Source organism: Schistocerca americana, chromosome 2 (genome assembly GCF_021461395.2).
Source record: "Schistocerca americana isolate TAMUIC-IGC-003095 chromosome 2, iqSchAmer2.1, whole genome shotgun sequence".
In the NCBI taxonomy this organism is placed as follows: domain Eukaryota; kingdom Metazoa; phylum Arthropoda; class Insecta; order Orthoptera; family Acrididae; genus Schistocerca; species Schistocerca americana.
Window position 1 is genome coordinate 66,013,526 of NC_060120.1, and position 23,417 is coordinate 66,036,942.

Here is a 23,417-nt window from a genome sequence, read left to right on the forward strand (position 1 = left end):
TCTGCTAATAGTCATTGGATCTCGACCAACGCGAGCAGCAATGTCGCAATACGCTAAACCACAATCGCGATAGGCTACAATCCGACCTTTATCAAAGTCGGAAACGTGATGGTACGCATTTCTCCTCCTTACACGAGGCATCGCAACAACGTTTCACCAGGCAACGCCGGTCAACTGCTAATTGTGTATGAGAAATCGGTTGGAAACTTTCCTCATGTCAGCACATTGTAGGTGTCGCCACCGGCGCCAACGTTGTGTGAATGCTCTGAAAAGCTGATCATTTGCATATCACAGCATCTTCTTCCTGTCGGTTAAATTTCGCGTCTGTAGCACGTCATCTTCGTGGTGTAGCAGTTATAATGGCCAGTAGTATATTTAATAATACACGTGGGTTTTTAGAGACTCGTAATGAACTCCTGTTCTTATGGAATTTGAGCTTCGAATGCATCAAAAGAAACTGGAAACGAGCAAATTGTAGCTAATACATACCAATGGAGGACGAAAACAGTATACTACCTGTAGATGATATCCCTGAGGAAAAATCGACGTAAGTCAATGTAATGATATTACAGCCTGGCTGATAAACACCTACTGGAACGTACGATATTTATGCAGGATAGCGCTCCACCCCATATTGCTAGACGCGTGAAAGGTCTCTTGCGCTCGTCGTTTGGTGATGATCGTGTGCTCAGCCGCCACTTTCGTCATGCTTGGCCTCCCAGGTCCACAGACTTCAGTCTGTGCGATTATTGGCTTTGGGGTTACCTGAAGTCGCAAGTGTATCGTGATCGACCGACATCTCTAGGGATGCTGAAAGACAACATCCGACGCCAATGCTTCACCATAACTACGGACATGATTTACAGTGCTGTTCACAACATTATTGCTCGGCTACAGCTATTGTTGAGGAATGATAACCTGTGCGCAGTGAAATACATCCAAATGAACAACAAGCGCTTACCAGAGAACACACACGAAAAACGGACAGAAATCTTCAGATTGGTACAAGCATTTATGAACGAGGGACGTAAAAATGCTCGTACGCAAAATACGACCAAATGAGAAATAATGAAAGACCGAAAAAATTACTTGTCCTTCAAGAAATGTAGGGTCTGCTTTTATGGACAAGACCGAAAAAATCGCTTGCCCTTCAAGAAATGTAGTGTCTGCTTTTATGGACGAGTTAAAATAACGTCGCCAGGATGAATATCTAGAAGAAGAAAAACGCAAATAACTAACTTCAGTTGTATTGGGTGAATATGGAATAAAACTGAAGAATACAACAGACAGTAAGTGAGATTAAAGAAAAAAATGAAGGAGAAATGAGTATCGTGTGGGGTATGGAACGAGTAAGTATCACCTGGTTGAAATGTCGAAAGAATGAAGATGCAATATCATGACCGTAGAAAGATGAAATTAAACTGTGTAATACGTTTTGATATCTGAATAATAAATAACAAAAAAAAAGACGAGAAATACGGAAATTGTCTCATTTTTGCCTTTCTTCTTTACTTGTTTTTCACTACTAAGTTTCTCTTACTGCTACAAGACATCCATGCCGACGAACGTGTTGAGAATACTCGTAAACCGTTCTCCACGTTACTCGTAATTATAACGTTAGTTTTTTTTAAAAAAAAAAAACCTTCTGTTCCTGCTATATTACACCTGGAAGTCAGGATTGCAGCGCGAATGAGTACAACTAAGAGGTACATTGATCCCGCTGGTCTCTGAAAAGCTCTCGCATCTCTCCAGAGATCTTCATGTTTAAATTATGTTCATGTTTAATGATGTTCATGTTTAAAATGTGATCAGCAGAGAACTTTTATTACAGTATTTTTTCCGGTCAGAGCAGTGGTCGTCAGACTTTCATGCTTTGTGGGGTGGCACTACGGGCCGCATATATACCGATATTGTAGTTAATTAATTAACGTCTTACTATCACCCAACAGACTGCTGGAGCAAGGGTGCCATAAGTTCGCCGCCGGTTCCCAAGTACTGATCGTTAAAAACCGGAACCCTTCTGAGCTTTTCGAGTCGATTGTTCTCTGTTTCACATTGCTGCCACCCTCACGGACCCCAAAGCTGTGGCATCGTAAGTGCCTGACGAAGTCTTGCTGTGCTGCCTGTGGGAGAAGATGATTATTTGACTCATAATAGTAATTGTAATTATATTAAAATGCATTATATAATATGAGACATGATCACAAATCTTTACTAGATGTTTTGAATTTCATTTTTCTCCTACATACTTTGTTGTATTCCACATTTGAAGATGTCCATCTCTACAGTGTGCATTCATGAACCCATGTCACTTCTGCGTCAAAAATTATTCCACAGCAGTTGATCGGTACAAGTCTTTCAGTTCTGTGAGCAGTCAAAGCTGGAAGCCAAACAAACAACTTTGCTCAGTTCGCGGCCGGATTCACCAACGTCAATTCAAATTAAGCACATCTTCAAAAATGGCTCTGAGCACTATGGGACTTAACTTCTGAGGTCATCAGTCCCCCAGAACCTAGAACTACTTAAACGTAACTAAGCTAAGGACATCACACACATCCATGCCCGAGGCAGGATTCGAACCTGCGACCGTAGCGGTCTCGCGTTTACAGACTGTAGCGCCTAGAACCGCTCGGCCACTTAGGCCGGCAAGCACATCTTAAAATATTACTATCTCTGTAAGTATTTTTGGTCGTTACTACACGCTTGTTGCTACACTCATAAGAAGCTCTTAACGTTAGCTGATGGTGCTGGACTCGGCTGTCAGTTGCTAGATGCATGCTATTTTATAAAACAGGCTGAGAAACACGGGCCGCACGAATACTTGATTCGAGTTGAATGCAGGCCGCAGCTTGACGACTTCTTGGCTATAGGGTGAATCTATGAAGTAACTGCGACTCGTAGTGAGCCATTGAAATAGGAAATGATTCAAAATGATCCACCCAGACTGCAGTAAGAAGCCTTCATCAAGTACACAAAGCATTACAAGACTGAATTCAGTAACTGCTAGGGGTACTGCAATGTTTCATGTTTACTGTATCCTACAAGAAAAAATCACCGACTTCAGCTCATATTTTAAGCAGAGAAAGCAGACTTTTAGGATATCATCCCCAAAAATCGATTTGGGCTGTAATTCCGATACTACGGCGTTATTACCTTCTGAAAGTACAACTTTTAAACTTTCGTGCGAACCGATTGTTTACCTCTCGTTCCGCCACATTGCAGCCGCCTAATGTGTGTGCTCGAAGTATTACGCCAGTGGAGCGGAGAGGAAGTTTGTGAAATACTGTTTTTACGTCGGTAAGATGCTTTGTTTTTGTTGTGACTGGGCAAGACAGCCAAGTCACTATGAGATAGCCGAAAGGCACGCGTTTAAGCTCACGCAGGATGGCGTGAGGTCTGGAAAATGACAAGGTCTTTATAGTAGCAAAAATAGTACGTAGCTTCTGGAATACTTAACTTTAATCCATAATTGGTGAACATCGGTCTGACGGTACATGCATCACAAGATAAATAGCAATTGATAATGGCGCCTTGCTAGGTCGTAGCAAATGACGTAGCTGAAGGCTATGCTAACTATCGTTTCGGCAAATGAGAGCGTAATTTGTCAGTGAACCATCGCTAGCAAAGTCGGCTATACAACTGGGGCGAGTACTAGGAAGTCTCTCTAGACCTGCCGTGTGGCGGCGCTCGGTCTGCAATCACTGACAGTGGCGACACGCGGGTCCGACGTATACTACCGGACCGCGGCCGATTTAAAGGCTACCACCTAGCAAGTGTGGTGTCTGGCGGTGACACCACAGTTTTGATTCTGTCAAAGTGCGCGGTTTCTATCCTGTAGCTGGTACCAAAAATCCCTTTGCTTTGAATATTTTTTTGTTGTGATTCACAAATGTAGTGTAAATGATTGAAATGAATTAGTGTGTCATTAAAGAAGGAGCGTAACGCTATTTAATCATTAATATCTTTGTTGTGCGCTATTTTCATTGGATTTTAAGGCTGGCACAGTTGAAATGAAGAACGTGCATTATTCTTCAGCGTGATTGACATAGTTAAAATAATTAGCTTCATTTCACAATTATTCGCCAGTTACTTAGGTTTACTAATTCTGATTTTAGGCATATGTATAGTCGCAGAACACCAAGACGAGAGCACTGTTAAAATACATTTTGAACGAATATGTACATGTGATGGCGTATCGCGTACCCATACTACTTACTATTTTTCGTGTAGTACGACATGACTGTCCTCGAACAAGTTTTCAAAACACGTTCGACAGAAGCGTCCACCTCCGCCGTCCTCTTCCCTGGTCGTCAACATCCCGCAAATAGGAGGGTTCTGGTTGTCACAATGTCGAAACAATATCTCACAAACCTCATACTCACACCAGTGCATAGTACTTCGCGCTCAGGCGTTAGGCGGCTGCAGTGGAGAGGAGCGAGTGACAAACAATCGGTGCACGCGAAAGTTTGAATGCTCTACTTTCAGAAGGATCGTAACTGCATACTACTGAAACATGGCCCAAATTCTCATGCGGGATCGATTACCAGGACTAGTATGTTGCAAGTCTGCTTTTTTTGCTCCTTCAAATATGAGACCAAGTTCATGATGTTTCCTCGCTAGTACAAAAACCTGAAACGCTAAAGCGTGTGACATGATTGGTTGGTTGATTTAAAGTAGCGGACCAAACAGTGATGTCTCGGTGCCATCTGATTAGGGAACCATCCCAGCATTTACCTGAAGCGATTCAGAGAAATCACGGAAAACCTAAATCAAGATGGCCGGACGCGGGTTTGAACCGTCGTCCTACCCAAAGCGAGCCCAGTGTGCTAACAACCGCGCCACCTTGCTCGGTCGTGTGACATGGATGTCACACCGCGATTGGCACTTACAGGAAAATAATTATTTCAAATCATAGGAAATTCTTCCGCTGCGAAGGCGCATACATTTTCAATGTTGGTGCCAAGGAACCTCTAGGAACTGATTAAACTGATTCTTCTCTAACTCACCGTGTATGTGATCAGATGTTGATGAAATGTATCTAGGCACCCAATTGAAGTAGTAGTAAATTAGCTCTTGAACACCTGTTATGTAGAGTGACCCATGATTGAATTCACTCTCAGAAGCCTACCTCTAATCATTTACTCATTATTTAGTGGAAAATGACAGACCATTATTCACAATAGCGTGCAGGGATTATAGTTACTGAGATGTGCGTCGATAGCGGGGCCCAAGGTTGGCAGAAAAAAACCAAGTCTGAATTTTACATCCAACCGACGTCGATGTTGTTCGAGATGGAGCTTGAACTAAGTTGGATTTGGAGGGGAGAAGGAACGGCCAGCGGACTACTGAATTTACTATTGATGTAAAATCTTCTGAGTCGTCAAACCGCGTCAAACTTCTTCACTGCTCGATGTTTCGGTCCTTCTGCTGAGATCTTCTCCAGGATTCCAGTGATGACCCTGAATGGCTGAACACTGTCGACGTCGAAAGACAGTATCGCGTTCTGTTATAAGATGCTATTTTCCAGAGCTTTTACCGGCTTGGTTGTTTCCTGGTCGCTGTTTCTGTTCCTGGCTCGCAATGGTTGAATGTTTACTTCCGCGATTGCGGGTATTCGTGAAGACGGTCGCCTGGCGCCGCTACCTCCACTGAAACCGTACTCATTCTTCCATGTTTCGACTGCTTTACGGACTTTAGTTCTACAATTATAACTTTCTCTGCCTAGCACGTGACTGATCATAAAATTTATAAACTGGGTACATTATTCTTGGTGCTCTGCTACCGCTGGATTTAAATTTTGTCTTAAAAGTGTACGGTGTTCGTGCTCTTTAACGCGTTCTTTTACTGTACTTCCGGTTTCGCCGATATGTACTTTGCTACAATCACACGTCAGTTCGTATACTTCCGCAGTGTGCAGGCGGTTAGGCATGTACGTTGTAGGTCGGAAGAAGTATTTTCTCACGTAGAGTCTTGAAGCCATTCTACGAAGGATTCTGCCTATGCCTTCGGGTACTCAAGGCGCAAACAGTAACCTTACAAAATGTGCAGGAAGTTCCTCGTTCTTCTTATTGGCATTATAATTATTACCGCTTCGTTTATGGAAAGATCATTATAGCCGTAAGCCGTCAATGTTACCCTATGGAAATCTAGGTCTTACTGCTAACTCTTACTATCAGTGATACGAGGGTCACGCCAAAAGAAATGCACACTATTTTTGTTTTTAAATACAGCTTTTATTCTACATTTTGAAAATTTTAGAGTGTGTAGATACATCCTTAAGAAACAATATTTTCATTTCTCCGCATAATTTCCATCCCTCTCAACGGCCTTATGCCATCTTGGAACCAGCGCCTATATATCCGCACGGTAAAATTCTGGACCAACCTGTTGGAGCCACTGTTTGGTAGCGTGCACAAGGGGGTCATCATCCTCAAACCTTGTTCCACGAAGAGAGTCTTTCAGTTTCCCAAAGAGATGACAGTCACATGGAGCCAGGTCAGGACTGTAAGGTGGGTCTTTCAGTGTTGTCCATCCAAGTTTTGTGATCGCTTCCATGGTTTTTTGACTGACATGTGGCCGTGCATTGTCGTGCAACAGCAAAACATCCTGCTTTTGCCGATGTGTTCGAACACGACTCAGTCGAGCTTGAAGTTTCTTCAGTGTCGTCACATACACATCAGAATTTATAGTGGTTCCACTTGGAATGATGTCCACAAGCAAGAGGCCTTCAGAATCGAAAAACACCGTAGCCATAACTTTTCCAGCAGAAGGTGTGGTTTTGTATTCTTTTTTTCTTGGGTGAATTTGCATGATTCCACTCCATTGATTGCCTCTTCGTCTCTGGTGAAAAATGATGGAGCCATGTTTCATCACCTGTCACAATTCTTCCAAGAAATTCATCTCCACCATTCTCGTACTGTTGCAAAAGTTCGCTGCATACCGTTTTTCTTGTTTCTTTGTGAGCCACTGTCAGCATCCTAGGAACCCACCTGGCACAAACCTGTTTTAACGCCAACACTTTCAATATTCTACAAACACTTCCTTCCCCTATCCCAACGTAGCGTGACAATTCGTTCACTGTGATGCGTCTGTCAGCAGTCACCAATTCGTTAACTCTCTGCACATTGTCTGGAGTGTGTGCAGTACGGGGCCTGCCGCTGCGAGGACAATCCTCAATATTGCCGCGCCCGTAACCTGCTTGCCCACCCACTAACTATACTTCGATCGACAGCAGCATCCTCATACACCTTTTTCAACCTCTTCTGAATGTTTCCAACTGTCTCGTTTTCATAGCACAGGAATTCTATGACAGCACGTTGCTTCTGACGAACGTCAAGTGTAGCAGCCATCTTGAAGACATGCTGTGATGGCGCCACTCACGGGAACAGGTCGAACTAAGTTTGAAAACAAGCGGGAAGGATGTATCTACTACACACTGTAAAACTTTCACACATGCAGAATGAAAACTGTATTTTTACAAAAATAGTGTGCATTTCTTTTGGAGTGACTCTCGTACGACATGTGCGTGAACACAGTGTTCAGTGCAGCTCGCTTCTGGGCTGTGTGTAGAGAAAACACATCTACAAATGGGGAGCTTACCTCTCTCTCCACCCCTACGATGAAGCTGGTTTTCAAATGAATGTTGCTCATAATATTGTGGAATTTATGTAACTCCTCCGTATTGTGTGGTCATACAAAAACGTGTTATACAAATATCGTACCCAGCAAGGTTTTAGTTCCGAATTTTTAAATCCCTTTTATTCGAAATGTTACATAAAGATGTCAGCTGGTAGGGGATAAATGTGAGCCCACAGTAACCCCGCCATATTGATGACAGAATTTGTTTAGTGCTGCTACCAGAAACGTCAATCAGACTAGACGGCCAGGTATTTAGGGCCATTTCATGGTGATGAGACTCCAGCATTTTCACCACTATGTCTGTTTGCTCGACGGGGATCCAAAATGCATGGTAAATGTTGACATTCCACGTAGGTTATACCAGAAACAGCGTTATTTACCGCGAGATAATTTCTCTCAAATTAGTAAAACAGGAAAGAGTACTATCCAACTAACCTTTCTTCTACAGTCAACAATATGTTAGCAACAAGCAGCATGAACTCGGGTTGAATAACGCTAGGGATGCCATCCGACAATTCTCTTCAAGTGATTTTGGGGAAATATGGAAAATTTGAATCAGGATATCCAGACATACATTCGAACTCCGCTACCGTGACAACTAGTCTGGTGTTGTAATCGGATGCTGAGAAGGGAATGGATTGATGTGTAGCTGGAGTACTGAATGGACACGTGTTTTCCTTCCTTGTAACAGTGTGTACACATACCTTCGGGCACGATATTTTCTAGCAGATTAAAACTGTATGCCGGAAGAAGACCCAAGCCCAGAGCCTTGCTTTTCGCGGGTAATGATCTTATCGGCTGAGCTATCCCTGACAACTTCACTTCTGGCTATAACTCTCTCCTACCTTCTAAAATCCACAGAATTTCTCGTTGATATCTTACACGACTAGCACTCCAGGAAGAAATTATACGTCAGACAAAAGGCTTAGCCAATGCCTAGGAGATTGTTTCCAAAACCAAAATGAATCTTTCTCCATGCAGCCGAATGTGTGCTTTTAAGAAACTTAAACTGTGTGCTGAGACTGTGAGAAGTGAGGCTGTGAGGACGCCCGCATAGCTTAGTTGGTAAAAGCATTTCCCACGGAAGGCAGATTTCCGGGTTTGTGCCCCGATCCAGCACACAATTTTAATCTGCCACGAAATTTCAAAATGGCAAACACTCGGCTGCGGGCAAAAGATTCATTCTGGATGCCTTTGGACAGTTAATCAGTTGACAACCATCAACTTGTTCTCACTGTCAAGCAGCGACGGGAACCGTGTGCCAAGCAAAGCAAGGAAGAAAAGACAAACATCTCTAGAGCGCTGTTCAGAGGCATTAGCAAGTAAAAATATGATAGGTCAAAAAAATTCTAATAATTGAAAAAAAATTAAATTATCAAGTTGTATACTTAAAAACAAATATTACATTTAAGGATGATGAGCTTCATTAATAGTAAAATATTGTCCCTTATTATTTAATGATACTGTGATCTCACTGTCTAAAAAAAAAAAAAAAATAAATAAATAAATAGGAAACAGGAAAGACAGTCGAAATGATATTCAAAAATATTTTTCCCAAGAGCAGATGGCAGCACTGACATACGTCTGAGGCATCCTGCAGCCGTTGAAGTAAGCAGTTATTCTGAGCTACTGTGGTGGATATGAAGTGTGTGTGTGTGTGTGTGTATGTGTGTGTGTGTGCATGTGTGTGTGTAAGATCGTTTGCATTTTTATGTACGTAGAATAAGATGTCATTTGAGCGAATTTCCAATTGTCCAAATTGAACCTTGTTCGACTGCTGTACAATTTTTTCTCTGGGAAGACTCAGTTTGTGACTGTACCCCGACGTAGGCTGTCTTAGCTCTTTTGAAGACAACAAAAACCTTGTGAAATATCAATGTTATGTTCCAAACCTTTTCTCGGTTACCTGGCTAAGCGTAAAAGGCAAATAACATTCATAGTTCCCGATAATTCCTTCCTCAGTTGCTATCATTCTCTTCAGTAAAAACTGATATAGAATTTTGCATGTTACATTAAGGGATGTGATCCCTCTATAATTATCACACACCACGGTGTCGTTCTCTTTTAGTATAGGGCAAATTACGGCCGTTTTCCAGACGTCAGGCAATCGCTCATAATTCCAAATATTTTGCAGAGTTTCGCAATTATTTTAACCAGTAGAGGTCCTCCAGACTTCTTTAACTCGCCTGCAATTTGATCTTCGCCGAAAGTCTTTTTTTTTAGGTTTTTGATTATTCGTCGTGTTTCTTCTTCATTGGGGGTCTCTACTTTCCTATCTACGGTATCAGGTACCTCACATGGAACAGACTCAAAGGAGTCATCACACTTCAGTAATTCTGCGAAATACTCTGCCCATCACCGTTCTCCTCCAATGCTATTAGTGAGGATCTTCCCCTGTGTCTATAATAAATATTTCTTTTTTTCTTATGTTTTTATGTTACTTTCTTTACTCTTTGGTACATTTGCCTTGTTCTGTGATAGGTACAGTCCTCCTCGGCTTCTTCTATTAGCTCTTGTAATATTTCTGTCGCTCTTGTTTTAGCATAGTTGCCTTTCCCTTCCTTTCCCTGATATATCTGCTTTCTCCTGACCCTTCATATTTTCTAACCACCTATTCGTAGCCTGTCCTTTTCTCTTTAATTTTTTGCTGACACAGTTAACTGAACCACACTTTATGTGATCTCCTTCGTTTCCCTAGAATTCGAATGTTATCCTATTTACTGTTTCCTTAATTTGAGACCAGTCAAGGTTGATACCAGTCACCTATCTTTTCCTCACATTTACTTAGGTTTTCTGCTAGTGCCGACTCGTATTCTCTCCTAATCTCTGCCTCTATTAATCTGTTTTATTATAAGATGTAGTCTGCTTAACTACTCTTCACCCATTCTTAAATTTAATGTTCCTCTTACTTATCACCAGGAGGTAATCAATGAGACAGTCTGCTCCTCTACAGGTTGATGCCGTTTGCATACCGTTCCTGAACACATACGTGGTCTGTCTGATGTATGATTTGCCCGTCGGCTATCATCGATGAACCTTTATGTATGTTTTTGTGTTGAAACCATGTACTCATGATGCAGATATTATTCTCAATTTCGAAATTAATCAAATGGATGTCATTGTCACCGCTTTCTTGATGGATACTTGCATTACCATACATCGATTTACAAATGTATTCTTGACCCAATCTGACGCTCAAGTCACCCAATACTGTTTCAACATTATGGTTTGGCAACGAGTTATACACGTAGTCCAACTCAGTGTAGAATTCCTCTTTTATGAATATCTCATTTATGAATTCCTCCTTATCCTCACAGCCTGTGTGTCCATTATGTCACTATTCCGGAAAGCGGCTCTAATGTAGGAGGTTCTGTTGTTAATGGATTAAAACTGTTTCTCTGCTTTCATTACTCATTCATACACATAAAAACCAATTCGTTGCTCATGGGGCTCGCCACTGTCTCCATTGCTTATCTTGTACCCTTCCATCTATTCTCCCAGAAAGTTACAGTTTTCAGCTTGTATTTCTCCAGCTTCTTGGTCTTACTATGCGGATTTCCTGGCCTCTATACGCTCCTTACATTCCAGGAACCAAAGGAGAAGTCCACTACCCGTCGCCGTGTCCGGTTCCGTTTGAGACACTCCTGACGAGGCTTCTGAGAGAGTCCTGAGCAATGTATTTTTTTTTGAGAGTGGAAAGGTAACCTCTGCACAACCCCAAAATTGGAGGACTAGTGGAAGGAGTATATAGAGGGTCTATACAGGGCCGATGTTCTTGAACACAATATTATGGAAATGGAAGAGGAGGTAGATGAAGATCAAATGGGAGATATGATACTGCGTGAAGAGTTTGACAGAGTACTGAAAGACCTAAGTCGAAACAAGGCCCTGGGAGTAGACAATATTCCATTAGACAGCCTTGGGAGAGCAAGTCCCGACAAAACTCTACCATCTGGTGAGCAAGATGTATGAGACAGGCGAAATACCCTCAGACTTCAAGAACAATATAATAATTTCAATCCCAAAGAAAGCAGGTGTTGACAGATGTGAAAATTACCGAACTATCAGTTTAATAAGTCACAGCTGCAAAGTACTAACACGAATTCTTTACAGACGAATGGAAAAACTGGTAGAAGCCGACCTCGGGGAAGATCAGTTTGGATTCCGTAGAAATGTTGGAACACGTGAGGCAATACTGACCCTACGACTTATCTTAGAACAAAGATTAAGGAAAGGCAAACCTATGTTTCTAACATTTGTACACTTAGAGAAAGCTTTTGACAATGTTGACTGGAATACCCTCTTTCAAATTCTGAAGGTGGCAGGGGTAAAATACAGGGAGCGAAAGGCCATTTACAATTTGTACAGCAACCAGATGGCAGTTATAAGAGTCGAGGGTCATGAAAGGGAAGCAGTGGTTGAGAAGGGAGTGAGACAGGGTTGTAGCCTCTACCCGATGCTATTCAACCTGTATATTGAGCAAGCAGTAAAGGAAACCAAAGAAAAGTTCGGAGTAGGTATTAAAATCCATGCAGAAGAAATAAAAACTTTGAGGTTCGCCGATGACATTGTAATTCTGTCAGAGACAGCAAAGGACTTGGAAGAGCAGTTGAACGGAATGTACAGTGTCTTGAAATGAGGGTATAAGATGAACATCAACAAAAGCAAAACGAGGATAATGGAATGTAGTCGAATTAAGTTGGGTGATGCCGAGGGAATTAGATTAGGAAATGAGACACTTAAAGTAGTAAAGCAGTTTTGCTATTTGGGAAGCAAAATAACTGATGATGGTCGAAGTAGAAAGGATATAAAATGTAGACTGGCAATGGCAAGCAAAGCGTTTCTGAAGAAGAGAAATTTGTTAACATCTAGTATTGATTTAAGTGTCAGGAAGTCATTTCTGAAAGTATTTGTATCGAGTGTCGCCATGTATGGAAGTGAAACATGGACGATAAATAGTTTAGACAAGAAGAGAATAGAAGCTTTCGAAATGTGGTGCTACAGAAGAATGTTGAAGATTGGATGGGTAGATCACATAACTAATGAGGAGTTATTGAATAGAATTGGGGAGAAGAGGAGTTTGTGGCACAACTTGACTAGAAGAAGGGATCGGTTGGTAGGACATGTTATGAGGCACCAAGGGATCACCAATTTAGCACTGGAGGGCAGCGTGGAGGGTAAAAATCGTAGAGGGAGACCAAGAGATGAATACACTAAGCAGATTCAGAAGGATGTAGGCTGCAGTACGTACTTGGAGATGAAGCAGCTTGCACAGGATAGAGTAGCATGGAGAGCTGCATCAAACCAGTCTCAGGACTGAAGACCACAACAACAGCAACAGTAGCATTATGTTTGTATGCCCGTCCCAGAGACATTGCCCCTTACCTTGCCTTAATAAAGGCCTCATTTCAGTGAGGAAGGAAGTATACAAATTTCTTCAGATATTCCATATTCAGCTAAAGCCACTCGTTGTTTCCACCTCGCAGAGTTACAAGATTCCAGGGAACTTTATCGCCATGATTCATCCGCCGTTTATAATGAGTTTGCTAATGGTACTCCCTTCCTCCAAGGAGAGAACAGCTACTATTAGTGGAGTGCTTCTGTTGAATAGCTACGAAGAACGCTATTGTGATTTCGCCTCGAGCTTCATTAGAAACATTTTTGGCATCGAACTGAGAGCAGTTCACCCGAGTGAAAATTTACTTACTGACTGTGAGATCACTTTGACTTTGGTGAATTTTTCGAGTACTGTCATAGTTCTCAATATTTCCACTCAACGTCTTCCGTTCAGCAAGATTCATTGACATACGTCAGACCTTATTTACGAATAATAAAACTGTAATAGTTATGGGCATTACTGTTAAAGAACCTTTTGATGTGGATTATCTCTGAGTCGGTGACTACATCTCCAAACATGAGGTTTCCTCAGGCTGGTCGGTTGGTCGAACTTTTGCAAAAAAATGGTTCAAATGGCTCTGAGCACTATGTGACTTAACTTCTGAGGCCATCAGTCCCCTAGAACTTAGAACTAAGTAAACCTAACTAACCTAAGGACATCACACACATCCATGCCCGAGGCAGGGTTCGATCCTGCGACCGTAGCGGTCGAGCGGTTCCAGACTGTAGCGCCTAGAATCGTTCGGCCACTGCGGCTGGCGAAATTTTGCACCAGAGGAATATAAAGGCCTGGAGGATAAGGGATCCGCCACAACTCTACGGCAATGGTCGAGCAAATTTAATACAATACTACGTTTCTTTCATAAATCTCTCCTTAGGTTAGCATTCGTCTGCACAATACGAAGAAATCGCCAGAAACTTACACAGTTCTAGGATAAGAGCCGAAATATTTACATGCGTCGTTTAAATACTATTTCCCATATCCGTGTCGACATGGTAAGAGATCAGCGGCCAACTTATATTAGTGATTCAGTACTTTTTTTTTTTTGAAATGTAAATCAACTAGACTGGTCTCCTTGGATGAACTTTCGATCCAAACTTGGAAAGGGATTAAAACGGGTACTTGATGATCTCGCTCTCAGTGAGACTCGAAATTACGACCTGTTCGACCGGTTTCAAGATCGACGATGATCTCCCGGCGATAACCAAGACTCTGGACGGCCTTCGACCAACACTGTCCGAACGATGTAGCAAAAGCCACTGTAACTGGGGAAAGGCACTCGACACCTGCAAATTATTGCAACATACAGGCAACACTGGCTCGGAGTCTATCTTGGTGTATTAACTCATAACGACCAGTAGTGTCCCAAACTTCTTCCCTACGTTGACTCCTATGCACTGTTACGAGTCGTTTTGAAATTGACCCAACCATCTCTGGTCCGTTTTATAGAATCAAAGACAATATTCTATTTCCAAAATTCCTGACACATCTTCTCTGACACAATTCCTATAATATGTTGAAATCAAACAATGGAAACTCCAGTTGGCTCGCGCCGCCGGGGTTGGCGCTCGTGTGTGTGTGATGTGTGCTTGCTTGTGTAAATGAAGGGTGTGTTTTTCTCTTTTTCTGACGAAGGCTGTGTCCGAAAGCTTACGTGTAAGTATCTTTTAATTGTGCCTTTCTGCAACTTAACGCATCTTTACGGTAGGTAGGAATCTATCTATTCCAGCATTGTATATTCTGTGCTGAGACACACATCTTCCCATCCCAGTATTACGTTCGTCTATAACTTATTTTCTCACGTGCCAAACATGTCATATCTTACTGTTATTCTTGCTCACTTTTGCTCACGATCTTATCAGGTTCATGTCTGCACATTTAATTTCGAATGTAAGTCCTATCTGAAGGAGCTACCGCACGTTTTCTGCGGGCTCTCCGGAATATTTTACTAAATTTCTGCGTCCTCAGTATACATCACTCTTCCGATTTTTGGATTGTGTGGATGATCAGTTATATCGATATTTTATGTCGATGTTAAACATTGTCCTAAAGTAGCCCATTTTCTCATTTCTACACATGTTTTTCGCTTTTGTGAAAAGAACCTATTGTTCTATGGGATACCTCGTCTTTCACTATCTAGTGACCCTTATTATTCGAGGATGTTGTTCTGCTCGTAATACGAATAATTGGGCATGAGTGTGACTGTCCCGAATGTCAATTGAAGTACACAGATAGCTGTAACCTCTGACTTTCATCAGTCTTCTCACCACGCCTTTGGGGGATTTTAATTTCATCATTAAGTGGAAATTAAATTACAAAAAGCGTACACGGTTTGCACCGCTATTTTAGAAATCCGTAGGTGAAATAACACGTCTGACAGACATCAGTAATGTTTTCAAAAATAAATTGACTTCTTCTCCCCTTGGTAACTCCTTCTATGCCATAGATGAATTCTTGAATAGGAGTAAATAGACCAATAGGTATACTAAGTGCATCCTGTGCCATTTAAGGGACTAGGAACCTTGATCCATGTGTGCATTTCTTATGCACTTGACACGTTCCACATCGTAACGGTTACCGTCGAATTGGTCAATCGAACACATAACTAACTAACTACCTAACTAACCCGTAGCACTGTCTTTCAGTAGACACCGGCTGCTTTTCCTAATCTTATAGACTTCACACACTACAGTTTTTGCGAATTAAAATAAACATAAAGCATTTATACACTTGAGGTGGCAAGGCGCCACTGGGCTGTGGCTATACATCTAAATTGCTTCTGAACTGTACCATGTGAACCCTCTCTACAAGCATATCGTCCAAATGAGATTTACAGAGACAAACAGTGCGCGATGGAAACGATTAGAAAGTTGCTGGCCCTGATAAGTGAGTTAGGGGTTTGGTCGCTGATGAAATTAATAGTAATAAATAGAATAAAAGGATTCCTCTACGCTGAAATTAAAAATGAGTCTACTTTTACCACAGTTTATTACAAAATATTCCACAGTGGAAAACAAATACAACGGTTAACTCTCCCACATTGGAGTCCTCACAAGCGACTTCTAATCAAGCTGCGGGCCTACGGGGTATCATCTCAGTTGTGCGACTGGATTCGTGATTTCCTGTCAGGAAGGTCGCAGTTCGTAGTAATAGACGGCAAATCATCGAGTAAAACTGAAGTGATATCAGGCGTTCCCCAGGGAAGCGTCCTGGGACCTCTGCTGTTCCTGATCTATATAAATGACCTGGGTGACAATCTGAGCAGTTCTCTTAGGTTGTTCGCAGATGATGCTGTAATTTGCCGTCTAGTAAGGTCATCTGAAGACCAGTATCAGTTGCAAAGCGATTTAGAAAAGATTGCTGTATGGTGTAGCAGGTGGCAGTTGACGTTAAATAACGAAAAGTGTGAGGTGATCCACATGAGTTCCAAAAGAAATCCGTTGGAATTCGATTACTCGATAAATAGTACAATTCTCAAGGCTGTCGATTCAACTAAGTACCTGGGTGGGGAAGGCGAGCCAAAGGTTGCGTTTCATTGGCAGTACACTTAGAAGATGCAACAAGTCCACTAAAGAGACAGCTTACACTACACTCGTTCGTCCTCTGTTAGAATATTGCTGCGCGGTGTGGGATACTTACCAGGTGGGATTGACGGAGGACATTGAAAGGGTGCAAAAAAGGGCAGCTCGTTTTGTATTATCACGTAATAGGGGAGAGAGTGTGGCAGATATGATACACGAATGGGATGGAAGTCATTACAGCAAAGACGTTTTTCGTCGCGGCGAGATCTATTTATGAAATTTCAGTCACCAACTTTCTCTTCCGAATGCGAAAATATTTTGTTGAGCCCAACCTACATAGGTAGGAATGATCATCAAAATAAAATAAGAGAAATCAGAACTCGAACAGAAAGGTTTAGGTGTTCGTTTTTCCCGCGCGCTGTTCAGGAGTGGAATGGTAGAGAGATAGTATGATTGTGGTTCGATGAACCCTCTGCCAAGCACTTAAATGTGAATTGCAGAGTAATCATGTAGATGTAGATGTGGGAAGTCTGAAGGTAAGGTTATTATAATTAATATAACTGACAAAACTGAGTGGCGAAGAAGATAATCTTGTAACTATCTCATGGTATAATATAAATGAATCACTTACATGGTTTCGCATCGGTCATGATGGTCGTGTTGTGGGGTGTAGGAAAAAATGTGCAGCGATCCCAAGTGTCTGAGTCATGCGTGAGCGATCAACTGAAGAAGCGTAATTTATAAGATACCTCATTTACTCTAAAATAAAAACGTGTCTGCTCCTGCATCGTTACTAACATTTCGCCTCGTTGTGCTGCCTCAAGTTACAAAAACTGAGTTGCGAGAAGATGGCCTGCTACGCCCTGCAGCCGCAGAAGAGCTCTGTGCTGCAAGAGCTGCTTCGCGCTGTGCTATGTCTGGAAGTCGAAATCGAAGTCCCTCCATCAAGCCTACGACCAGAAGTATCCTTCCACATGCTGGCTCCCGTCCATAAGTCGTGTATGTATTTCGCGCCAGTGCCCGTATAGCAGCAAAGTGTTCCAAATGACACTCATCTGACTTGTCTTGCCGAGAAGCAGCCAAACATCGCTTGTTGGCCACTCTGAAGGACTTCTATAATTACTGCCAATGTGAGACCATGTGGCAAATACTGCCTTTTCTCCACCGAAAAGTTTATTCTTACTGGAGCCAATTCCTTAATTTTTTACTTTAAATAGTCTTGCAGCAGTGTAGTAGGAGACCCCCGCTGACGAAATGTGGTGGCTCGGGCCAGTGAGAGAAAACTCACTCCTCTTCGAAAGGGGTCACTCGTTCTCCCACTCTGGATAATTTTTATGGCACTGTCCAAACAATGAGTGTTGCAGTTCGTGCATCACAGCTCGGGCCAGTAACCTCCGAATCTTGGTGACATAGTCTCCTGCCAGTGAAATTTCAAAGCCGGCCTAACTTGAGCCTGTTTTCTGTCCCGCGTTCCTTGCAAGATCTTTTCTGCAGGCCAGACTACCTCTTTTATGGCCATTGTCCAGCCACTGATCAGCAAACCCAGTGAGGGACATAGGACTCTGCTGTAAAGAAACGCAGAGGTCTGCTGCAGTTGCATCTGTTTCCTTTACACTACACCACCACTAGCTATCAGGGACGTCATAGCCGCCAGTTGGCTACCCAGATTCTGCGAAAAGGGCATTCACTCTGGCCAGAGAGGTGGCCAGCACAGCACCAGGGGAGAGGTCAGAGACAGCCGGGAAAATGCACTACAGGCGGTGAGGAATCAGCCCCTGAACTTGCAGCATAGAATTCAGGAGTTCGAGTAAGCCTTCCCTCGGGATCCAGGTTCTCTCTGGACAAAAGGTAATGCTTAGTTGCGATGGCATCTCCAAGACTCAGCAAAATACATCAGATAGATACCACCCAGTACAAAAATTAATTGGTAGTGTTATTAGGGGCAGCTGTAACCTCTTTAATCATAAAGTATGTTTCATTTTAATATCAAAACCCGCATTAATGTACAAGAAAAAGGCAAAATACCTATCTGTTACCGAACTGAGGAGCTAGTGTGGTATAGTCCAGAGATCATGGTGCCAAACATAAGTCGGCAACGCGAATCGATTCCACAGACGTAAGCGAGGGCCCGCTGCAATCGCAACAACCTTGGGGGGTGGGGGGGAGGGGGGTGCTCCTAAAGACCACGCCTCCCCTCTCAGTATAGCAGCACCCTCACACTGAAGTCAATGCAGTGTCGAGCATGCAAGAGCTCGGCCCAATTTGTGACGACAGCTTCAGCAGTCAACAACATCATGAACGAACAGTGATCGTTACGGGCGCCCAGACGATAGTCTGTAAGAGGGGGTTAGATATCGAAGTACGGAATACTTTTAATATTTTGGAAGACAAAATCATTTTCTCGAAAGGAATAGGCCTGGTAACACTATTTTTTTCCTTTCTCTAAGAAAGGAGTGCGCTTACAGATGAACATGAACTTTAGTTAAAATTGAATGTTGTACTTTAAGAAAACATCAAGCAATCCTTTGATATCAATTGTAGTGTAAATATTCTACGCTCTCTTGTGGCAAAGAACTGTCTCAAGCTAATCAAATATTCTTAGTCATTCTTTTAATAAAGTGAACTAATATTTCATCTGTTGTAATTAAAAATGAACCACCTCCCAAAGCACTCGAAGAACCCACAATTGTAGCTGGACGATTGCAGTTTCGTCTGGTCACAACATGTACGGAATTAAAATGAAGCCCCGAACTGACTTACTGACTCCACCCTGACACGTTTCAAGGTCTTGTAACAAGAATTGTCGAAGGTTCCTCGCTTAAATGAGGTGTCACCATATGCCCTCCGAACGACCACTTGTTGTGAACAAACTCAGAGATTCTTTGAGTTTAGCGACACATTGGGAGAATTATATGAGAACTCCGTTTGTCCTCAGCTGTTCGATAGTGCGAATGTCTTGTAAGTATGCTCCACAATTCTGTAAATAAATTCTGTTAATACTGTAACTGCAGTCAGCGTGATTGTCATTCCTGCTAACTACCTATACGAAATCCACATATGGATCTTTAGGTATGCAACTGGAAATTCCTGTCAAGGACATAAATTTCCTTTTGCTCTTCCACATTATGTGTCTCCAGTACGTGTCCTATCACTGCATAGATTTAGGGGTAGACCACTTACTGTTAATGATCTGTTTGTTTTTGCACAAGGTTCTTAGATCAAGTGCCCTCCCACTGTAACATGAAATTATGATTAGTCTTGTACGATAATTATATTTCTTTTTACTAATTACAAAATTGTGGTTGTGGCGCTGGTATTGTCTATCGCAGTCCTTCACTCTATTGACTCCAGCCATAGCCATTGTAACATTTGATGTACAGAATGCCTACCTTCTATAACAGATTGTTTTGTTGCAGTTGTTGGATTGGACATTTTGATTTAGATCCTAAAGTGGAATATGAATCTTGTGTAACTTTTACGTCCACTGAGTGTATTTACTTCTTGGTTCTTCCTATTTCGAGGGATTATGATCTTACAGGAAAGCAGTTATTCAATATATTTCAGTTTTAATTGTAGCTCTTCAGTTTTCCACAAATCTACATCAGCGTTAAAACAGCTGACATGAATGCAGCCACTAGCAGAAACAAAATCTGCTTCATAATAATTTCATAATAAATCACAGCTATCTCACAAGAAAATCCAATGAAAGGAACAACAATAAGATCTTCAATTGTCTGCTGCAAACAATAAATTGTGAAACTTTGTCCCAAGATAAAGTCAATGTTTCTGTGATTATAAATATTGTTTTATGTCATATTCCGACTGGTGACAATTAAAGGTAAAGTCAAATACATAGATAAAATAAGAAACTCTTAAGAAGCTCAATACAGCAGCAAAACAAAATGCAGGTTTGAAACCCTGTGTAAGATGCTAAAGGAAGGAGTGTAGGAAAGTTGTAGTTGAAGTAAAAAAGTGGTAATACAGCTATCAAATCAGGAAGTAACGAAATGAAATCTGTCCAAAAAGTAATAATGTGTGTAGGAATAAAGTAAGGCACAATAAATTCGTCATGAAAAGTGAACAGACAACTGTTGAAGATTACATACTGATTGCTAATACGTTAAATGAACATTACACAAATATAGCACAAAATTTAATTCAAAACTTATGTATTTCATCATAATGATATGAAATATCCAAAAATGAAAATACTATATTTCTGTATCCAGCAGCTAAAACAGAAGTAAAAAACACAATCAGTAAACGAAAAAATAAAACATTCGTTTGTCCTGATGATATCCCAGAAATGGTTGTTAGCCAAGTTCAAGCAAAACAGTCTCTCAGCTAACTGATATAATTAATGTACCACTTTGTTCATGAGAAATCCCAACCAACCTAAAACAATCAATAGAAAAGTCAGTTCACAGAGATGACAATACACCAAATATACAAAACTATAGACCAATCACACTAAATTATCTAGCTTTTCTAAAATAAGTGAAAGAATAATCCGAAAATGGTTATCGAACATTTTATATAAAATTAAAATACTAGTTTATCCTCAAAATGCTTTCAAGAAAAAAAAATCACTGTAACAGTTGTCTTTTGTCTTTCATTTCTTGAAAAACTACTGGCTGCTAAAGACAAAGATGAATAAAACTGTGGGCTATTTCTACATGTATCTAAAGCCTCTGATCTGCTAGGCAAATTATATAAATACAGTAATTGTGGATTTGGCTACAACTGGTTTCAGTTGTGTTTTTCTGGCAGCCAACAGATGGTAGAAATATGTTATGAAAATAAGTTACTATTCAGGATACAAGAGAGTAATTTATGGAGTACCTCAAGGCTCTGTATTAGGTCCTCAGTTATTCTTGATTGATGATCATTTAAAATGGGAAAACATGTTCAGCTATTGAATAAAAGGTTGAATAAATATTGTTATATCTTAACAATCCTTATGGACTACTGTATTCTTGAAGAAGTACTAAGCACTTACAAAAGTAATGTACATAGTCTGTAACAGTATGGTGTGATGCTCTAGGGAAATGCAAGGTTTTCAGAACAGTCATTTAGAAACTAAAAAACTTAGCAGTTATGATAATGAAAGAGGTTTGCCAATAGGGAATTATGCAGGAAACCTTTTAAGAAATTTAAATTTTTAGTGTTCCAGGAATGTATAATGTAAAAGTGTGTGCACCTAATACCACAAAGGGAATCTGCAGCATTAAACAACCAAATTCACACTCATATTCTAAAAGCAGAGATCAGTTTCTTAGAAAAGTACATATGAAGTATGGTGTATAAATCCAAAATAATCAAAATTTCGTTGCCTTCAGAAACAAACAATATAAAACATTCAGAAAAATTAAGGAGGCATTGAAAATGATGCTAACATCTATTAGTTTTTATAGCATTGGTGACTGTATGAAATATTCTCATTGACATGGGCCTGTCAGTTTGTCAGGAATTGCTATACTGTATTTTACTATGTCATTTAGTTAAAGAATGTTTCTGCTGCTACTTCTGTTTTAATTGCTTCAATCAGGTGAGAACCTGGAAATTAGTGAAATGAGCTTGGCACACAGAGCAATAATGATTGCATGAGTGAAATTTTGTGTGTTAAGTGATGTGACATGATGTCCTTTATTAGAACATAACATTTTCATTATATTTATACATAAATAGACAAAAATTTGTTTGCCTGTTACATTATCTACATCCTGTACACCTCTTTGTAAATGACTTGTTCACATAACTGTACAAAATAATCAGAGGATGAATAAATATTATTAGAATTATATTGATGTTGCCTTTGAGATTATTTGTCTGAGAATATTGACCCTAGTCCAACAATGCAGTGAAAACAGCTGAAAGCCTTCTAAACCAAACTTTTTTTTATCTATTTTTATTCTGAAACGCCACCAAAACATTCAGCCAATCTTTTCTGTGGAATGGTGAGTAAATTATAAACTGTGACAGTTCTAAATATATGTGTAGAGCTTTCAACCATCATCTACTCAAATAGACATTCATACTCTGTTTTTGTCACAAGTAGGAATCTGTACTTACTTTGATGCTAGAAGTCTGTATAAATGCTACTGAAGCAATTTAAAGACATATTACTTTTATAATACCTTCAATACAGATTTGATTTTTTTGCATAGACCCTAAAGACAATAATGTTTCAATTACTGCAAACAAATTGGTTACTTATTAAAAATATGTTTGTATTAAGTAGAATACTCCAGTGATCTTATGCCAAAGTAGGAATAATTTATTATTTGCTCATATTTCTTGCACACATTTGAATGTTGTATCAACACACTGATGCTAACTGCATTATTTGATAAATCATTAATACTCAATAAAATCTTTTGCAGCAGCTGATGTTTGGATTGAAACAATGTTCTTTAGAATAATCATATGCATGTAAAATATAATGCATTTCGTTTGTGTGGGCATTATCATAATCATATTCATTTCACTGTAAATTGAAGGACCAACCAAAATAATTCATATGGAGTCAGGACTTCATCACCATATGACAAATCACTTCCCACAAACAGTATGTCCTGATATTATTTCACTCAATTAAACACATGAAGTGTGTGAATAGTAAAAAAAGTATAAAGGGTGATACAGAGAGAAAAACAACAACATATATAATTTATGATTGCAAATATTTATTGTGTTTCAATGCAACAGGATACAGAAAATTATTATATTATAAAGCTTTTATTTACTTTGTATGATTCAGTTTTGTATGGTACAAGAGATGTTTCCATATTATTGTAACTCTTCAAGTGCATCTGTCACAGCTCATGACAGCTGGCATATACAAGGTACATAAATACAAC